The following is a 21,493-nucleotide window of genomic DNA, read 5'->3' on the forward strand; positions in this document are numbered from 1 at the left end:
AATTGTTGTGTACTGCAGGGGCTGGCATTTACTGCCCACAGAGAGAGCAGAGCCAGGACGCGGCGGTTTACAATGCTGGAGGTCCCAGTACCCATGCTGCAGAGAGAGTGTGGGGATGGAAGTTGCATTCTGGCTGAACAAAACAGAATTCAAAATAGTTGGCGTGGCGTTAGGGACTTGAGAGAGGAAGAAGGTGAAAAGACATCCTACTAGTTTGAAGAAATGCCTGGGGTTGCAAATGATGACTGCGAGCTGACCTCCGAGGAATCTTCTCATAGGTGGTGGGGCATACTTCCCACTGAAAATGAGAGGTACGAATTTGATAGGTGGAGTGCTGAGGATGTAGGAGGGGTAATGGGAACTTCAAGAAAGTGTTCTTAAAGGAGTACGAACTTCAGATGATTAGCTGCAGATTCGAAACCCATATAGCGGAAGGTCATGTTTTTGTAATAGCTACTGGGATTTGTCAACATCGAAAATGTAGATGCTGCGTGTCTAAGAGAGAGTGGGTGTATTGTATTGAGGGAGACATCCCTGTGCAGACTGATCAAGGGCAGTTACCTTCAGTGATCGATTGAAGCCACTTCCCTCTGAGTATAGACCTAAGACTGGCGGAGCCACAGTGAAGAACCAGGCAATTAGATTTTGAGAAGTGTTGCTTTCATAATAGGGAGTGCATGAAGTCGTTTCTCTGTAACAGAGTTGTTATTCAGTTTACTTGAGTGATCATTCTTTATCTCTCTGTGGAGTTTGACACACACTGAAGAGATTCTTTATGGTGGAATACTTGGGTCGAGTTTCTGTTCCTGGCTAGTGGACAAACAGGATCTTGAAACGTATTCTGTGTTATACTGAAGTAATTTCAGCCCTAATAATTCGCAGATGGCATATTGCGTCCAATGTGTAGGCAGAGAATTGCAGGTACGCCAGGTACTTCATCTGCATAGCTGCCAACTCACCAACAAGCAGATCATCGGTGCTGTATAACTGATGTACATATTTCAATAGGTGATACACGTACTCTGGTTTGGTGGAGAAAAACTTAGTTTCTTTTTTTACCTTATTTTTTTTAAAAGGGAAAGCCAGTCAGGTCTCCCGTTTCTCACCACTTATCAGTATCGGCCAACTTCATGTCTGTCTAATAAAGGGGGTCGCGGTAAAAAGGAAGTCAAACGTATGTTTTGTGAATTTGTCAATCTCGAAATTACATTTAGGGTAGAATCCTACAACGTGTACTTAATATTTATACAATTTTTGCAATTTATATGTTTCATCTACATCTACGTCTACACGATTACTCTGCAGTTCACATTTAAGTGCTTGGCAGAGGGTTCATCGAACCACAATCATACTATCTCTCTACCATTCCACTCCCGAACAGCGCGCGGGAAAAACGAACACCTAAACCTTTTAGTTCGAGCTCTGATTTCTCTTATTTTATTTTGATGGGCTCAACAAAATATTCTCGCATTCGGAAGAGAAAGTTGGTGACAGAATTTTGGTAAATAGATCTTGCCGCGACGAAAAACGTCTTTGCTTTAATGACTTCCATCCCAACTAGCGTATCATATCTACATCACTCTCTCCCCTATTACGTGATAATGCAAAACGAGCTGCCCTTTCTTGCACCCTTTCGATGTCCTCCCACCTGGTAAGGATCCCACACCGCGTAGCAATATTCTAACAGAGGACGAACGAGTGTAGTGTAAGCTGTCTCTTTAGTGGACTTGTTGCATCTTCCAAACGTCCTGCCAATGAAACGCAACCTTTTGCTCGCCTTCCCCACAATATTATCTATGTGGTCTTTCCAACTGAAGTTGTTCGTAATTTTAACACCCAGGTACTTAGTTGAATTGAAAACCTTGAGAATTGTACTATTTATCGAGTAATCGAATTGCAACGGATTTCTTTTGGAACTCATGTGGATCACATCACACTTTTCGTTATTTAGCGTCAACTGCCACCTGCCACACCGTATAGCACTCTTTTCTAAATCGCTTTGCAACTGATACTGGTCTTCGGATGACCTTACTAGACGGTAAATTACAGCATCATCTGCGAACAACCTAAGAGAACTGCTCAGATTGTCACCCAGGTCATTTCTATAGATCAGGAACAGCAGAAGTCCCAGGACGCTTCCTTGGGGAACACCTGATATCACTTCAGTTTTACTCGATGATTTGCCGTTTATTACTACGAACTGCGACCTTCCTCACAGGAAATCACGAATCCAGTCGCACAACTGAGACGATACCCCATAGGCCCGCAGCTTGATTAGAAGTCGCTTGTGAGGAACGGTGTCAAAAGCTTTCCGGAAATCTAGAAATACGGAATCAACTTGAGATCCCCTGTCGATAGCGGCCATTACTTCGTGCGAATAAAGAGCTAGCTGCGTTGCACAAGAACGATGATTTCTGAAACCATGCTGATTACGTATCAATAGATCGTTCCCTTCGAGGTTTGAATACAGTATATGCTTTGAATACAGTATATGCTCCAAAACCCTACTGCAAACCGACGTCAATGATATAGGTGTGTAGTTAGATGGATTACTCCTACTACCCTTCTTAAACACTGGTGCGACCTGCGCAATTTTCCAATCTGTAGGTACAGATCTAACGGTGAGCGAGCGGTTGTATATGATTGCTAAGTAGGGAGCTATTGTATCAGCGTAATCTGAAAGGAACCTAATCGGTATACAATCTAGACCTGAAGACTTGCCCGTATCAAGCGATTTGAGATGCTTCGCAACCCCTAAGGTATCTACTTCTAAGAAACTCATGCTAGCAGCTGTTCGTGTTTAAAATTCTGGAATATTCCATTCGTCTTCCCTGGTGAAGGAATTTCGGAAAACTGTGTTCAATAACTCCGCTTTAGCGGCGCAGTCGTCGGTAACAGTACCATCGGCACTGCGCAGAGAAGGTATTGACTGCGTCTTGCCGCTTGTGTACTTTACATACGACCAGAATTTCTTCGGATTTTCTACCAAATTTCGAGACAATGTTTCGTTGTGGAACCTAATAAAGGCATCTCGTATTCAAGTCCGTGCCAAATTTCGCGCGTCTGTAAATTTTAGCCAATCTTCGGGATTTCGCGTTCTACTGAACTTGGCATGCTTTTTCCGTTGCCTCTGCAACAGCGTTCGGACCTGTTTTGTGTACCATGGGGGATCAATTCCATTTCTTACCAATTTATGAGGTGTGAATCTCTCAATTGCTGTTGCTACTATATCTTTGAATTTGAGCCATATCTCGTCTACATTTGCATAGTCAGTGCGGAAGGAATGGAGATTGTCTCTTAGGAAGGCTTCTAATGACACTTTATACGCTTTTTTAAATAAAATTATTTTGCGTTTGTTTCTGGTCGATTTGGAAAAAACGGTATTGAGCCTAGCTACAACGACCTTGTGATCACTAATCCCAGTATCAGTCATGATGCTCTCTATCAGCTCTGGATTGTTTGTGGCTAAGAGGTCAAGTGTGTTTTCGCAACCATTTACATTTCGCGTGGGTTCGTGGACTAACTGATCGAAATAATTTTCGGAGAAAGCATTTAGGACAATCTCGGAAGATGTTTTCTGCCTACCACCGGTTTTGAACAAGTATTTTTGACAACATATCGAGGGAATGTTGAAGTCCCCACCAACTATAACCGTATGAGTGGAGTATTTATTTGTTAGGAGACTCAAATTTTCTCTGAACTGTTCAGCAACTATATCATCGGAGTCTGGGGGTCGGTAGAAGGAGCCAATTATTAACTTAGTTCGGCTGTTAAGTATAACCTCCACCCATACCAATTCGCACGGAGTATCTACTTCGACTTCACTACAAGATAAACCACTACTGACAGACACAAACACTCCACCACCAGTTCTGCCTAATCTATCATTCCTGAACACGGTCTGAGACTTCGTAAAAATTTCTGCAGAAATTATTTCAGGCGTTAGCCAGCTTTCTGAACCTATAACGATTTCAGCTTCTGTGCTTTCTATTAGCGCTTGAAGCTCAGGGACTTTCCCAGCACAACTACAACAATTTACAACTACAATTCCGACTGTTCCTTGATCCAAGCTCGTCCTGCATTTGCCATGCACCCTTTGAGATTGCAGCCCACCCCGTACTTTCCCGCGGCCTTCTAACCTAAAAAACCGCCCAGTCCACGCCACACAGTCTCCGCTACTCGTGTAGCCGCCAGCTGAGTGTAGTGAACTCCTGACCTATTCAGCGGAACCCGAAACCCCACCACCCTATGGCGCAAGTCAAGGAATCTGCAGCCAACACGGTCGCAAAACCGTCTGAGCCTCTGATTCAGACCTTCCACCCGGCTCTGCACCAAAGGTCCGCAGTCGGTTCTGTCAACGATGCTGCAGGTGGTGAGCTCTGCCTTCATCTCGTAAGCAAGACCGGCAGTCTTCACCAAATCAGATAGCCGCTGGAATCCAGAGAGAATTTCCTCAGATCCAAAGCGACACACGTCATTAATGCCGACATGTGCCACCACCTGCATCTGGCTGCACCCTGTGCTCTTCATGGCATCCGGAAGGACCCTTTCCACATCAGGAATGACGCCACCCGGAATGCACACAGAGTGCACACTGGATTTCTTCCCCTCCTTAGCCGTCATATCTCTAAGGGGCCCCATTACGCGCCTAACATTGGAGCTCCCAACTACCAATAAGCCCACCCTCTGTGATTGCCCGGACCTTGAAGGCTGAGAATCATCCTCTGAAACAGGGCAGGTAGCTGCATGTGGCTCAGCCAGAGACAGTGCCTGAAACCTGTTTGTCAGGCGCACCGGGGAGGCTTTCTGATCAGCCCCCAGGGACGTCTTTCGCTGCCTGCCACGCCTTGGAACGACCTCCCAATCAACCACAGGCGAGGGCTCAGCCCCAGTGCGGGCAGCAACCGGGGCAACCACAGCGGCAGACCGATCTGGGGACAGACGGGACGAGGTTGACATCCCCGTGATACCCAAGTCCGGCTCCCCACAGTGGTGCCCATTGGCAACAGCCTCAAGCTGCGCGACCGAAGTCAGCGCCGCTTGCAGCTCTGAGCGAAGTAATGCCAACTTAGCCCTCATCCGAACACAGCAATCACAATCCCTGTCCATTCTAATCGATGTTGAACAACAGTTACTGAAACACGAGTCCGTGCCTAGATAACGCAAAGGAAACACGCAAAGAATGTATTAACTAACCTGTACAAATCGCTAACGACTGCGCTGCAATCTGCTTGAATTTACGATTACAGTAGCTAAATCTCGAAATTACACCTCCTATACGAAACTCACACGCAGTTTAAGTAAGAATCCACTAAGTAAACAATGAAGCACGATGCTACAGCTCTCAAATACTATAATACGCCCGAAATTTATGAATTAAACAATGCAAATACCCAAAAACACGCAAAGAAATTAAGAATTAATAGCTACTGGGATTTGAGAATAAATCATTTACGGCATTCAAGTTCTGATTTATGTTAGTAGCATATGATAAGAATGTTTGTTTTGATGTGCTACACCGAAGCGAAATAAAACCAGAACACCATACTTCGTTTTATGGAAATCCCCAGGTATAGGTTGTCAATGACAGGGTCATTTTAATAATTTGTAGGCGTGAGAATTTCATAGTGGAGACAACATTAGGAACCACACATACGTATGCTGTATGTTACAAACATCACGGGGACTTACAGTATGACGGTTTAAAGAAGGAACTACAGTGCGCCGCGCGGAATGGCCGTGCAGTTAGAGGTGCCATGCCGCGACTTGCGCGGCCCCTCCCGCTTTAGGTTAGAGTCCTCCCTCGGACATGGGTGTGTGTCTTGTCTTTAGCGTATGTTAGTTTAAATAGCGTGTCAGACTAGGGACCGATGATCTTAGCAGTTTCGTCGCTTGGACATAGACACACATTTGAACTACAATGCGATCCACAGTGACAGAGTTTTGGAAAAATATGTCAAGTAATTCAGCCTTTTCCGAGTCATCATCTGAGTTGACGACATTATGGTCATAGAGTATCTGAACAGGTGGCCTAGATCCGTTTACAGGATTTAAAGTAAAATAAAAATTTCTTACGATTTTCTATAAAGTTCATAGACAGAATTTTACTTTCCAATTCGTGAACGCTTCAGCATGGCTCTCCTTATATTAATTTTCGCTTTGCTCAGTTTTTGTTTGTCTCTAAGACTTCAGCGCCTTTTAAATTTGCAGTGAATCTCTTTCTGCTTTCGCATCACTTTTCGAAAAGGGCTCAGTAACGGTGGCGCATCCTCCCCATCCCTCATAACTTTGTTAAGCACATACCAGTGTAAACGTAACCATTCTGATTGATTGCACCGCTTTGGCTATGGCAGTTACTTTTCGCGTCGGATCAGAGGCCTACAGTTTCCATGGCTGTGACCTCTTTCCTCATCAATACGATAGCGCAACCTGTGTTGTTGGAACGTATGACGCAATTTCCTTCGGAACATAGAAAAATATTTACGAACACTACAGGCGTCATAATGTCGTATTTATCGGCCGACATCGGGGAAGCTTTCGATTCCCGACAGGGTCAGGGATTTTCTCTGCCTCGTGATGACTGGGTGTTGTGTGCTGTCCTTATGTTAGTTAGGTTTAAGTAGTTCTAAGTTCTAGGGGACTGATGACCTAAGATGTTAAGTCCCATAGTGCTCAGATCCATTTGAACCATCGGGGAAGCGAATTTCAATTAAAATATCTCTCCTGTATGGGAATATACATACTGCATGCATGAGTGCAAGTCGTAGACACATGATTGATGACGTATGGGAGCTGAGATCTGAGTGTGAAATGTGCTCGGATAGATTAATGGTAAGGTGAGCGCTAGCGATGACTGGGAAAACTGTGTTCCAGTCCCCCTCGGCATAAATGTTTACTGCTGTCATTCCATTACACAGCTGATGGTTGCTTATATTCGTAACCGCGAATACAGTTCGTGTGTTTCCTCATAGTTCAGTTGCGTTGTATGTACTTAGACGAGCTGTAATTATCTCATCAATGTTCATGGTGATTATACTACAGTGCCTCGCTTCCAAAAGTGGCGTTTTCTCTTGTCTCCCATTGTGTCATTCCTCTTCCAACTGTTGTCCGAATCAGATGAATACGAAATTCACGCACAGAGGTTGCAGCACCCAACATACAGTCCATAGAGCGCTAGTTTCTCAGATTTTCTGTACAAAAATATAGACTACATTGCCTCATATCTCCGACTATACAGATGGCTGTTAGCGAATTTAAAACCTCATCTTCTTTTCATTTAGACTAATCTCTTCAAGGTACATTGTCTCAAATTCCACGAGAAAACTTTCTTCTTCTAGCTTTGTTCTTTGTGCGTTATCCATTTAATTTACGACGTAGAAGCTTCTTTGTCGTAAGATTCCCCCTGCGACGTAGGGACCAAAATTTCCAGAGAGGACTATAGTGCTTTGGATGGCCTAATAACTTCCTCCCGTAGCATTTAATCGATAGTTAGCCGTAACGCTTTCGTTTGAGATGGTGACGACCTGTTTGGTGGGCGCCTTGCAGGGACGTTATTCCTTAGCTTAGTTGTATTCTTGGCTTCGTTTATCTTGCCAATGCTGTCAGTAAGTACGTCACTAAAAGCTTTACATAGCTTGACACTCTGTCCCCTCTGTTCGTAAAGCAAATATGTGAGAACATAGACGGTGACACCAGCATATACTTAATTAACTGCATGTTTCCTGTGGTCTGCAGTGCCGTTCACCAGATGCTTACAAGACTTAGAAACCTTCTCACATGCAAATTCAAAATAAAACCTACCCCTCTGGGGAGAAAACCCATCATTAAAGATAAGATTTGCACCTAGTGTGGCCGACACAGATATATTACGAGTCACATAAAATCACCAATGCGAGACTTAATCTTAATTAACCCCAAAATTTGCATTTATTCGGAACTGGCTATCTGACAGGATTCAATTCCACCCAACAATCCGCGTAACCTAGAATTATTTTGATGAGTTAACACTCTCTCCTCCTTAATTAGGGATACAGATCTGTTGGTATCGAGAAGTGCACAAACAGTTTCCAGTTTTATAGACACACACACAAAAGGAAGTCAAGTCCCAGGGATCATCACAACGCTTCTACAAAAGGCTCACCTTCACGGTGTCCACTTAAAACACCGTCAACTGGAGTTGAAGCATGACTACCCTACGCAGTTCTTCGCAATATGTCCACGTCTCTTACACCTAAACCTCCTTATTGCACATGAGACCGGCTGCCGATTGGGATCACTATTTGCCATTCCTTGCCACCCTGGGGCAAATCCCTTTCCCCGCACCTGGTCACCATACATTACAGCTTGCACAAGGCTCATTAATCAATCAACTGGTGAAATTTTTTTCGCTGCTCGTGAAATAACGCTCTAGAGAAACCACTGGGTCGCATTCATTGTTTTCCATTATTTCCCCTTCGCTATAATTTAGACACAAACTTCTAGCACTGTCTTTTATCCTTTCGGTGTAGATCTATATTGGTTCATCAGACTGCTGACCGCGAAATAGCCTTTGCCAACAAGCTCACATCGGGCGCGGGTGCTGAAATACGAGGGTTGGAACTTAAATAGTGGTAACTATTTATTCACAACCGAAAGAAAAGAGTTACATGTTTGTACCTGTTACTGTCCATCAGAGTAGTCACCAGCGTTGTGTAGAACTCGTTGCCAGCTATGTGGAATGCGTAGTATACCGTTAACCGAGCCTGTTCTGTTCAAGGTGCGAATGGAACGGTCTACTGCCTATCGAATCTCTGGAACAGTTCTGAATCGAGTGACACGAAGTGGTTCCTTCATCTTCGTAATCAAATTAAAAGTCACAAGGACTTATGTCCGGGGAGTATGATGGATGGTACAGTACTTCCCAGTCCCACCGACCGAACAGAGCAGCCACAGCTTGCGCCATGTGCAAAATGTTGGGTGGGTTGCGCAGAAAGTGGCGCCGCTTCTTTCGTAAAGTTGGTCACAGGTCATGCCCCAGAAACGAACAGTAATACTGTGCATTGACACTCTGTCATGGAGGAACGTAATGCGTTAGGATAACACCATCACAGTCGTACACAAAAGTCACCGTAACTTTCGCCGTACTGGGGCTCTGACATACCTTCAACTTACGCGGCGACCCATAATGATGCCATTCATTGGACTGGCGTTTTAGTTTTGGATTCGTGGCAATCACTGCAGAATTGTTCCATTCGCACCGTCAACAGAACAGACTCTGCTAACGGTATACTACGCCTTCCACATCGCTGGCAACGGGTTCTACACAACGCTGGTGGCAACTTTGAAGGACAGTAACAGGTGCAAACATGTAACTCTTTTGTATCGGTTGTGAATAAATAGCTGCCACTATTTCAGTTCCAACCCTCGTAACTGTGACAAATTAACTCACGAAATGCACTGAGCGACACTCTATGATGTATCGTGTCTCACAGTGCAATGTCCAGTTGGCCAATCATTACACGACTCAGTAACTGATAACAATGCTCCGCACTTAATCCAAAAATTTCTCTTCTACGTTACAGTTCCAACAGGAACTTTAATGCCGTCAGTATATTATCTGTTGAATTTAATGACAACACACCGGCTCCTTACAGTAATCAGTAATCGCCCTAACGGATTGCGTAACTTAACAAGTAAGTCAGACGTCACTACAGAATGAGAATATTTGACGGGTATGCTCTTCCATTGGTTGACACAACTTCCCTGGCTCTACCTCCGCCACAAACGCTAACATCCCCAGAATATGAAAGAACAATTCATTCAGTTGTTCACACAATGATTTGCCAACTAAGTAAGAATCATTGACACTACATAGATCCGGCGCTCTCCCAGCATAAAGCAAAATGCGAACTTCATTTCTGTTCACTTGCTCATTAACCTCGAAAAAGGAAGCTGTTGATTCTAATTCTAAAATCCCAAGTTTAAAGTTGAAAATGGCGTCACACACCTGTTTTTCCTGAAAGTTCGGTGAATTCACTGGATGACTGGCAACCTCCCACAGACGATGCTCTGGCTCGATCACACTGCCAGATGGATCAGCCCCAAGAATCTTTCATTCATAAAATAATTCTTCCTTTTGTAGTTCTGCTACAGCAAATAACACCATGGCGGCCATGCTGAAACAGAACTGCCAGAAGTAATATCTGCTAAACTGAATACACATTGTTGTTGTTGTGGTCTTCAGTCCTGAGACTGGTTTGATGCAGCTCTCCATGCTACTCTATCCTGTGCAAGCTTTTTCATCTCCCAGTACCTACTGCAACCTACATCCTTCTGAATCTGCTTAGTGTATTCATCTCTTGGTCTCCCTCTACGATTTTTACCCTCCACGCTGCCCTCCAATACTAAATTGGTGATCCCTTGATGCCTCAGAACATGTCCTACCAACCGATCCCTTCTTCTGGTCAAGTTGTGCCACAAACTTCTCTTCTCCCCAATCCTATTCAATACTTCCTCATTAGTTATGTGATCTACCCATCTAATCTTCAGCATTCTTCTGTAGCACCACATTTCGAAAGCTTCTATTCTCTTCTTGTCCAAACTATTTATCGTCCATGTTTCACTTCCATACATGGCTACACTCCATACGAATACTTTCAGAAATGACTTCCTGACACTTAAATCAATACTGGATGTTAACAAATTTCTCTTCTTCAGAAACGCTTTCCTTGCCATTGCCAGCCTACATTTTATATCCTCTCTACTTCGACCATCATCAGTTATTTTGCTCCCCAAATAGCAAAACTCCTTTACTACTTTAAGTGCCTCATTTCCTAATCTAATTCCCTCAGCATCACCCGACTTAATTAGACTACATTCCATTATCCTTGTTTTGCTTTTGTTGACGTTCATCTTATATCCTCCTTTCAAGACACTGTCCATTCCATTCAACTGCTCTTCCAAGTCCTTTGCTGTCTCTGACAGAATTACAATGTCATCGGCGAACCTCAAAGTTTTTGTTTCTTCTCCATGAATTTTAATACCTACTCCAAATTTTTCTTTTGTTTCCTTTACTGCTTGCTCAGTATACAGATTGAACAACATCGGGGAGAGGCTACAACCCTGTCTTACTCCCTTCCCAAACACTGCTTCCCTTTCATGTCCCTCGACTCTTATAACTGCCATCTGGTTCCTGTACAAATTGTAAATAGCCTTTCGCTCCCTGTATTTTACCCCTGCCACCTTTAGATTTTGAAAGAGAGTATTCCAGTCAACATTGTCAAAAGCTTTCTCTAAGTCTACAAATGCTAGAAACGTAGGTTTGCCTTTCCTTAATCTTTCTTCTAAGATAAGTCGTAAGGTCAGTATTGCCTCACGTGTTCCAGTGTTTCTACGGAATCCAAACTGATCTTCCCCGAGGTTGGCTTCTACTAGTTTTTCCATTCGTCTGTAAAGAATTCGTGTTAGTATTTTGCAGCTGTGACTTATTAAGCTGATAGTTCGGTAATTTTCACATCTGTCAACACCTGCTTTCTTTGGGATTGGAATTATTATATTCTTCTTGAAGTCTGAGGGTATTTCGCCTGTTTCATACATCTTGCTCACCAGATGGTAGAGTTTTGTCAGGACTGGCTCTCCCACGGCCGTCAGTAGTTCCAACGGAATATTGTCTACTCCGGGGGCCTTGTTTCGACTCAGGTCTTTCAGTGCTCTGTCAAACTCTTCCCGCAGTATCATATCTCCCATTTCATCTTCATCTACATCCTCTTCCATTTCCATAATATTGTCCTCAAGTACATTGCCCTTGTATAGACCCTCTATATACTCCTTCCACCTTTCTGCTTTTCCTTCTTTGCTTAGAACTGGGTTTCCATCTGAGCTCTTGATATTCATACAAGTCGTTCTCTTATCTCCAAAGGTATCTTTAATTTTCCTGTAGGCGGTATCTATCTTACCCCTAGTGAGATAGGCCTCTACATCCTTACATTTGTCCTCTAGCCATCCCTGCTTAGCCATTTTGCACTTCCTGTCGATCTCATTTTTGAGACATTTGTATTCCTTTTTGCCTGTTTCACTTACTGCATTTTTATATTTTCTCCTTTCATCAATTAAATTCAATATTTCTTCTGTTACCCAAGGATTTCTACTAGCCCTCGTCTTTTTACCTACTTGATCCTCTGCTGCCTTCACTACTTCATCCCTCAAAGTTACCCATTCTTCTTCTACTGTATTTATTTCCCCCATTCCTGTCAATTGCTCCCTTATACTCTCCCTGAATCTCTGTACAACCTCTGGTTCTTTTAGTTTATCCAGGTCCCATCTCCTTAAATTCCCACCTTTTTGCAGTTTCTTCAGTTTTAATCTACAGGTCATAACCAATAGATTGTGGTCAGAATCCACATCTGCCCCTGGAAATGTCTTACAATTTAAAACCTGGTTCCTAAATCTCTGTCTTACCATTATATAATCTATCTGATACCTTTTAGTATCTCCAGGGTTCTTCCATGTATACAACCTTCTTTCATGATTCTTAAACCAAGTGTTAGTTATGATTATGTTGTGCTCTGTGCAAAATTCTACCAGGCGGCTTCCTCTTTCATTTCTGTCCCCCAATCCATATTCACCTACTATGTTTCCTTCTCTCCCTTTTCCTACACTCGAATTCCAGTCACCCATGACTATTAAATTTTCGTCTCCCTTCACAATCTGAATAATTTCTTTTATTTCATCATACATTTCTTCAATTTCTTCGTCATCTGCAGAGCTAGTTGGCATATAAACTTGTACTACTGTAGTAGGTGTGGGCTTCGTATCTATCTTGGCCACAATAATGCGTTCACTATGCTGTTTGTAGTAGCTAACCCGCATTCCTATTTTCCTATTCATTATTAAACCTACTCCTGCATTACCCCTATTTGATTTTGTGTTTATAACCCTGTATTCACCTGACCAGAAGTCTTGTTCCTCCTGCCACCGAACTTCACTAATTCCCACTATATCTAACTTTAACCTATCCATTTCCCTTTTTAAATTTTCTAACCTACCTGCCCGATTCAGGGATCTGACATTCCACGCTCCGATCCGTAGAACGCCAGTTTTCTTTCTCCTGATAACGACATCCTCTTGAGTAGTCCCCGCCCGGAGATCCGAATGGGGGACTATTTTATCTCCGGAATATTTTACCCAAGAGGACGCCATCATCATGTAATCATACAGTAAAGCTGCATGCCCTCGGGAAAAATTACGGCTGTAGTTTCCCCTTGCTTTCAGCCGTTCGCAGTACCAGCACAGCAAGGCCGTTTTGGTTATTGTTACAAGGCCAGATCAGTCAATCATCCAGACTGTTGCCCTTGCACCTACTGAAAAGGCTGCTGCCCCTCTTCAGGAACCACACGTTTGTCTGGCCTCTCAACAGATACCCCTCCGTTGTGGTTGCACCTACGGTACGGCTATCTGTATCGCTGAGGCACGCAAGCCTCCCCACCAACGGCAAGGTCCATGGTTCATACGCAATCCAAAAAAATGCTACTAACGTCATATCCCCATCGTCCCAGAGAAATCACGCTGTGTGACCAGTGTGTTACAGTTTCAGTGAGTGAAAAGATTAGGATAAAGTGGTTGTGACATTCATTTAAGACAACATCCATTTATTGCAATATTTAAAGCCAACAACATTTCGTTAAGACAGTTTCAAAAACCCTCACTTACAATTTATAAAGGCACATTTGCATGCCGAGCGTGAGTTTCCTCGGAAACGCGAAATATTAATTAAATAAATAATCAGTGACAAATAAATAAAGCCTATGGCACACAACTGCAGCGCTGTGTCGCCGATAAAACAAAAGCACAATTACGTTACTCTTATGTTTGATTAAAAAAAAAGAGAGAGCTCTGGTTGAAGTGGTGCGAGAAGCACGTATTTTATTTAATTGTCTGGCACACCGCCGTATTTCATGTTATAGAAGAATACTGCGAGTTGCAACCACACTAGGCACTCGATTCTGTAAAGAATTTATATTTATAAAAGTAAGTAGGATTATGAACTGTAGGCTTATTCATTGAATATATCTGATTTAACTAACTGTGTAACTTTTTTTATGTTTAGTAGACAATCACCTCTGTACGACATATTGGCATGGCTGGCAAATTATTGTAATATTGAGATTTAGATTATGAGTCCGCACCTACCGCAGCAGTCTTTGGAAACGATTTAATTACGAAGTCCGATTATTTCAGTTTTATTTCACGGTCAACTACGAGTAACATTGCCTTTACGAAAAAGCCATTGTCAAGCGTCTGATAACGAATAATTAAACGTCCACGTTCCAGAAAAGCAAAATACTAATTACAATTGCAATCACAATCACCATCATACAGATAGAATAATTAACAGATTTAAAATAACAACATTTTTTTTTATTTATTTTATTTATTTTATATTGGCGACTGCGTGTCGGACTTGTTATTTTGTCATATGTTACATTGTTCTCTTTGTTTCATGTATGAGAGGTAACAAAATCTGAAGATATTTTCCAATTCTGAAATTTTGCCGGAAGACGCAATGAAACTTCCAGCAAAATAAGGTAAGACGCAGCATCTTTGCATTAGCAGGCTTGACCAGACGTATAACTCAGTGTATTAGCTTTTCAGTAAATTCTGTAGTGTTTCTTTTCTGCATAACAGTTTCAGTGATAAATTTCATTCTCAGTACTTTTCCCTAAACAATAACGTATGCAACAATACCAATACACGAGTGTACAATATGGCCGACTTCTGTACGATATCATGTAACATGGCCAGCAGCCATTACCAATAATCTCAAATTCAGTTTATATTTTTAAATTAACAGACAGCCATTGTTGCTACGAGCGATTCATGCTCAACTACATTTTATTTTAAAATCAGTGTCAAAAATTTTCTTGAAACATATATCACGTGTGGCATGGTAATAACTAGAAAACAATACGCAAAAATGGAACAGCAAGGACGTACTATTCAGACGCAATCCGACTCGGACGTGAGACAAGTGTTAGAAAATGACTTTACGACAGCAACCGGTAGTGACGATTCATCAAACATTGACGCAAGTGTTGACGAAAATTTTGACGATAGGCCGTCCACTACAAAAATTTCAAAATCTCAATCAGAGCCCATGTTAATGCATGACGTCACGTCTAATGACGCGGCGGGGGCAGAGACCTTGCAAACGGTAAACATTGCCGACATGTTACAAATGCTAATGAAACAAAACGCCGAAAACATGGCAACCTTAAAGGCACAATTAGAGACACAGAATGAACAGTTAAAAACACAAAATGACGAAATCAAATCTGATCTCATAGCAATCAAGATAGGTAATGACACTTTATGTAAGCGTGTGGAACTTATAGACGCCACACTGACCAAACAGATGACCGAACTCAGTACTAAATTTTCCCAGCTCAATACGAGACAAGAAAAGACTACAACTGACGTAGCACTTTTACAGACACAAGTAAAAAACCTTAATGTCACGTGTGAAGTTCTTACTGAACAAATTCAAACATATCCTTCAGTACATGACAATCTTGAAAAACGAATTACCGACGTACAGAATAAATTTGACAATGTTGAACAACACCTGACTGACATCTTACAATCAGATGCCACAGCTCATTTTCAAAATATTAATAAAGAATTTCATGATTGGGTTGAGAACAAAGACAAACATTTTGATAGATGCTTACGTGAAAATTTACCAACAATTGTGCACGACTCTGTAGCGCAATACATTACTAATAAGAAACAGTTGGTCAGTGACGCAGTACAATCCGTCACTGCACCCATGAGACAATTCACCGATCAACTACAGACTGAATGTAACGAAAATATCAGTCAAAAAGTACAGTTCAGAAACCAATATACATTCGAGTATGATACACACATTCCGCACACGACAAATACACAAGAACAAAACACACCACGACTACAACACATACCACGATGTGGAAACACAAACGCAAGCTATTATCATGGAAAACCACAGCAACATTATCGTAATTACTCGCCAGCTGAACATACCAGTAATTACAGTGGAATAAATCCATATCACAATGCGAAGGAAGATGAAAGCTTAATGAAACACAGGCAATTTCAGATTTTTATCCCAGAAAAACGAACCATTCATCCGGTGATTTTTCTTAAATCTTTTAGTAACGCATTTCCACGCACTTGGAGTGACCGGAAAAAGATTTCACATATTGTCGGTTACATCCAAGGCGATGCAGCTGTCTGGGCATACAGTCAAGCTGACGTATGTACCACGTACAGTGAGTTTGAGCGTGCTTTTCTGAACAAATTCTGGTCGCAATCTGTCCAGGAGCGACTCAGAAGACAAATTTTAGAACCTGAAACTTTTAACAGTAAAAATGGTAACTTACGCAGATATTTTGAAAAATACTTGAACATGGGACACTTTTTAGACGAACCAGTTGCAACGCGTGATATACTCCGTGCGTTGAAGGCCAAATTGCCTTTCAACATTAAAGAAAAACTCCTACATATCCCGGATGACGATTCAGATTATTTTTTAACAGCTTTAGATTCGGTTGACATGTTACTTGAAGATCAGCGCTTCGCGCGGCAAAACAGCAGCCACAATGTTTACACTAGTGGTATGCAAAACATGCAGGCTTGCCAACACAATTCTGGCGCGCCCACAGTTGGATACGCGGTACAACAAAAACAGCAAACTCACATGCCGTCTCAGTACGGAAATCAAAATCAACACGCGTATTCCAATACAAACAATAGTTACAACAGTAATAACATTTCATGCGGCAATCCATACAAAAGGCACCGCGGTATTAACTACAACGGTAACAACGGATACAAAGGTAATAACAAAAACACAAACAGAAATAGAAATAATAATAACTACGAGCCAAGACAGCATCAAGGTTGGACTCGTAACGATCAGTACTTTCATTCAAACTCTGCTTTACCACAGCAGCCACCAGGACAAAATTGGAGCATACCTTACGACCGACAGGTAAGTTATAATGCGCAACAGCAACAACAACCGCAAAAGTTTGGAGATCATAATAGGCAATATCCGAATGTGAATATAATAGAAATGACACCTGATGCACAACCTCAATCTGTGTCAGTACCTAGTACAAATGATAATCCAACAAACTAGAAACAGTCACTCCTTTGCCCCAGGTCGTGGCTGAAGAATTCTTGGGGGGCGACTTCAATGTTAATCAGTTATTCGACACCACACTTGAACAACAGAATAATGATATGCCGAGTAATGCTAAACAAAAACTACCTGTTTTATTTATAAGATACAACCACAATACCAATATATCAGATGAACTTTTACAAGACAGTACACAATGTCGTTTAAACACAAATGAAATTGTTTTAGCATCTACTACTGGTGTAGTATGTGGGATTCCAACTACTATTATCCTAGATACAGGTGCAGCTGTGAGCGTTTTGTCTTTTAATTTCTATAAAAAGATGTGTGAATTGGAACCTGTGCCTGAGTTTCCTGCCCAAAACTGTAAAATAACTACTGCACTAGGTAATAAGTCATGTAGGGTTACGAAGCAAGTTTTTGTAAACTTTAAAATAGGTAATGGAACCGTACAATGGCCATTCCTGGTTGTACAAAACCTTGTGACAAATTGCATATTAGGAATAGATATTATGAGCGAGAAGGACTGCATTATAGACTTCTCCAAAGGTAAATGTATTTTAAATGATAAAGGCAGTGTAATTATTATTGATTTGGACAGGAGAACTCTAAAGCATGACAAACACTGTACAGGGTACAAGGTTCAGTTAGTACTTGACAATGACATTCAAGACATGCAAACACACTCATCTGACACAGAGCTAATGGACTTGAAAACACTGCTTGATCATAAGATAAGTGAAGCTACAGCTCTCAGTGTACATGAACGTATAAAACTACAGGAAGTGTTATCCAAATATTTACAAGTTTTTACCAAACGATTAGGTGTTATCAACACGTATGTGTACAAGATTGAAGTTAAGCCTCACAAGATCTTCTACCATAAGACATATAACGTACCGTTATCTCAACGACCTGCTGTGTGGCAAGAATTAAAACAAATGTTAGACTGGAAGGTCATTGAACCATCCACCTCACCTTATTGTAGTCCTCTACTTGTTGTCAAAAAATCAAATGGAAGCATTAGGTTAGTGTTAGACGCACGAGCTATTAATGAAATAATTTTACCGGTTCACACAAAACCTGAAAATTTAGAAGAGCAATTACAGAAATTTCTAGATGCAAAATATTTTTCCACAATAGATCTCGCTAATTCGTTTTGGCAGGTGGGTATCACTCCTGATTCTCGGAAATTAACTGCATTTATGTTCGGGGGGCGAACCTATCAGTTTTGTGTTCTACCCTTCGGACTGAATGTCAGCTCTGGGGTATTCATTACAGCCCTGGATACCGTGCTTGGCGACGATTTAGTTGAGACAGTCACACACTATGTAGATGATATACTGATAGCTACACAATCTTGGAATGAACACGTTGACACTCTTCAAAGAATTTTAGAAAAATTTGCACAAGCTGGAGTCACAGCCAACCTAAGAAAATCAAAATTTGGTTGCAGTGAGATAAAATATTTAGGACATATCATTAATTCACAGGGCATACGTCCGGATCCCAGTAAATTAGATGCTATCAGAAACTTTCCTAGCCCTCGAACTAAAAAGCAGTTAAAATCATTCCTTGGGCTATGTTCATTTTTCAGACGTTTTTTGCCACAACCACTTTTGAACAGTAAACATCTGCTAAATCTACTCAGAAAGAATCAAGTTTGGATCTGGTCGGAACAGTGCCAGAATGACTTTAATACAATTAAACATGCTTTAGTGAATGCTAACATATTGAGCCATCCAGATTTTAATTTAGATTTTTGTATGACTTGTGACGCTTCACGTACTGGCTTGGGCTGTTGCTTATCTCAAGTTGTAAAGAATAAAGAGGAGGAACAGATAAGAATTATTGGGTTTGCGAGTCGCACTCTAACTGAATGTGAGCGTACATACTCCACTACTGAGTTAGAAACACTTTCCATAGTATGGGCATTCAAGAAATTCAATTATTATTTATTTGGAAAACATACGGTAATTTACACCGATCACCAGGCCCTGACATTTTTGTTAACTTGTAAACTTGTACATCCTAGACTATCACGATGGGCAGTTACACTTCAGAACTACTCTTTTGAAATTAAGTACATAAGAGGTAAGGACAACACCATTGCAGACACTTTGTCTAGACTTCCACAAGGTATGAATGATACCAACAGTGACTTAGAAAATATAAATGACTACAGGATTCTCTTAATGCAAGACAAGCAGTATCACCAATATTATATTGATATGTGCAGAAACATGGCTGAATTACAAAAATCTGATCCTCACTGGTATAAGATAATAACATTACTGGTAGAAAAACACAATCATCCTTTGACTAAGTATTACAAGTTACACAATGATGTGTTATTTTACCGCCGACATCCAAATGCTACTAACTGGTGTGTATGCATTCCCAAAGAGTCTGAACGTAATCTAATTTGGCACACACACTTAGTTTGGGGTCATTATGGGACGAAAAAGTGTTTGCCAAAGCTCAGTACATACTGTTATTTTAGCAATATGAGAAGAAAAATTTACAGGGAACTAAAAACATGTGTCATATGTCAAAAATCAAAACCTCAGAATTTATCCACAAAAACAGATTTACATTCTATTTTACCTAGTAAACCCCTGGAAATTCTGAGTACTGACATCAGTGGACCGCATCCAGCAAGCTCTGGAGGCGTCAAATATATCTTAGCTTTTTACGATATATTTTCTAAACATGTAAAACTTTATGCTTTAAAATCCGCCACTGCAAATGCTATAATACGAAGATTCTCAAGTGATTACCTGACGCACGTGGGAAAACCTAAAGCAATTCTATCAGATAATGCAGCATACCACTCTGGATACAAATGGAGAAATTTCTTGAAGGACAATAACATTAAAAGTATATTTATTTCGAGGTTTAGTCCACAATGTAACGCGACTGAGAGACTTTTCCGAGAATTAAACCGTTTCATGAGGACCTATATTTCATCAAAACATACTAATTGGGTGTCCTACCTAAGTCTTTTCGAAGACGTACACAATAACTTAAATATTTACGATACGAATTACACACCTAACGAGATCATGTTCAATTGCAAACAGAACGATCAGTGGATAGAACCATTACCTAAATTGTCAGACAAGGAAATCACACCTGAACAGAAAATAAAAGAAGTATTGACTACATTGACACATCACGCACAAATACGAAACAAACATCACAGAAACATAATAAAAAGAAAATAAAAATTCGAGGTAGGAATGCTTGTACTACTTCGTACTCATCATAAATCTGTAGCACTCAAACGACGCAACGCTAAGTGGCGTCTGCTATATGAAGGACCTTATATAATTGTTAACATACCGCATCCTGGTGCGTATCTGTTACAACATCCTAGAACTAACAAAATTATTGGGCTATACGCACACCGAGATCTTAGAGCATTTCATGCTGAATAATGTTAAAGTCATACCCATCAAAATATTGCTAAGCAACTCGAAAAACTCTGTTGTTACAACACAGATAATAAGTAGTATAGAAATTTTCATTTCAGCGGTTCCAGTGACGCAGTTGAAGACAGAAGAACTCTTCTTTCAGCGCGCGCCTCCACCTGAAAGACGGAATATTAAAGTAAAATTTATGATTACGTAGCAGTGGATGACATATTAATTTTTCACGGAACATTTGTTACTGAAGGTACCACTGACTTGGTGTGACACCTGACGAACTGACAGACGTCATCTGTGAAGCGATCTTTTACTTTGAGAAATAGATTAGACGCACATCTCTCAACACGAAAAGCATCTATCAGTAGTCAAGGCCACACAGACACTCTACACACACGCACAAAACGCGAGGAATCGAACATTTTCTCTCTCTTACTATTTTGAATATTTATTGAGTAGTGAAAACGCCTGGTCTTGCCTACTGATGTAATGAATGTTGTGTCTAACCTATCTTAATTTCAGATGACATCACAAAAAACATCGATAATATCCCAGCAAAACCGCTAAAGAGGATGTAAATATCTGCAATTCATGTAATCAAATGTGACACAATGTAATAACCTATAGCGATGTAATTATGATGTAAACATGTTTATGTGCAACTATATTATGTTTATGCTAAGAAAATATGTGACGTGTGTATGTATAATTACTTATTTTTTTAACTGATGTATAGTGCAACTGTTACTATGTAAAAATTTGAACAAAACGAGTGCCAAAAAGACATTGCATAGGGAACCACTGTTCACGAACATTAACGAACATTACTAACTCTGCAACTACGCGGAAACCTATGTGAAAGAAACTGTTAATGCCATTCATTATGCAGCGTATCTATGTAAAC

Source organism: Schistocerca serialis, chromosome 1, assembly GCF_023864345.2.
Source record: "Schistocerca serialis cubense isolate TAMUIC-IGC-003099 chromosome 1, iqSchSeri2.2, whole genome shotgun sequence".
Taxonomy (NCBI): domain Eukaryota; kingdom Metazoa; phylum Arthropoda; class Insecta; order Orthoptera; family Acrididae; genus Schistocerca; species Schistocerca serialis.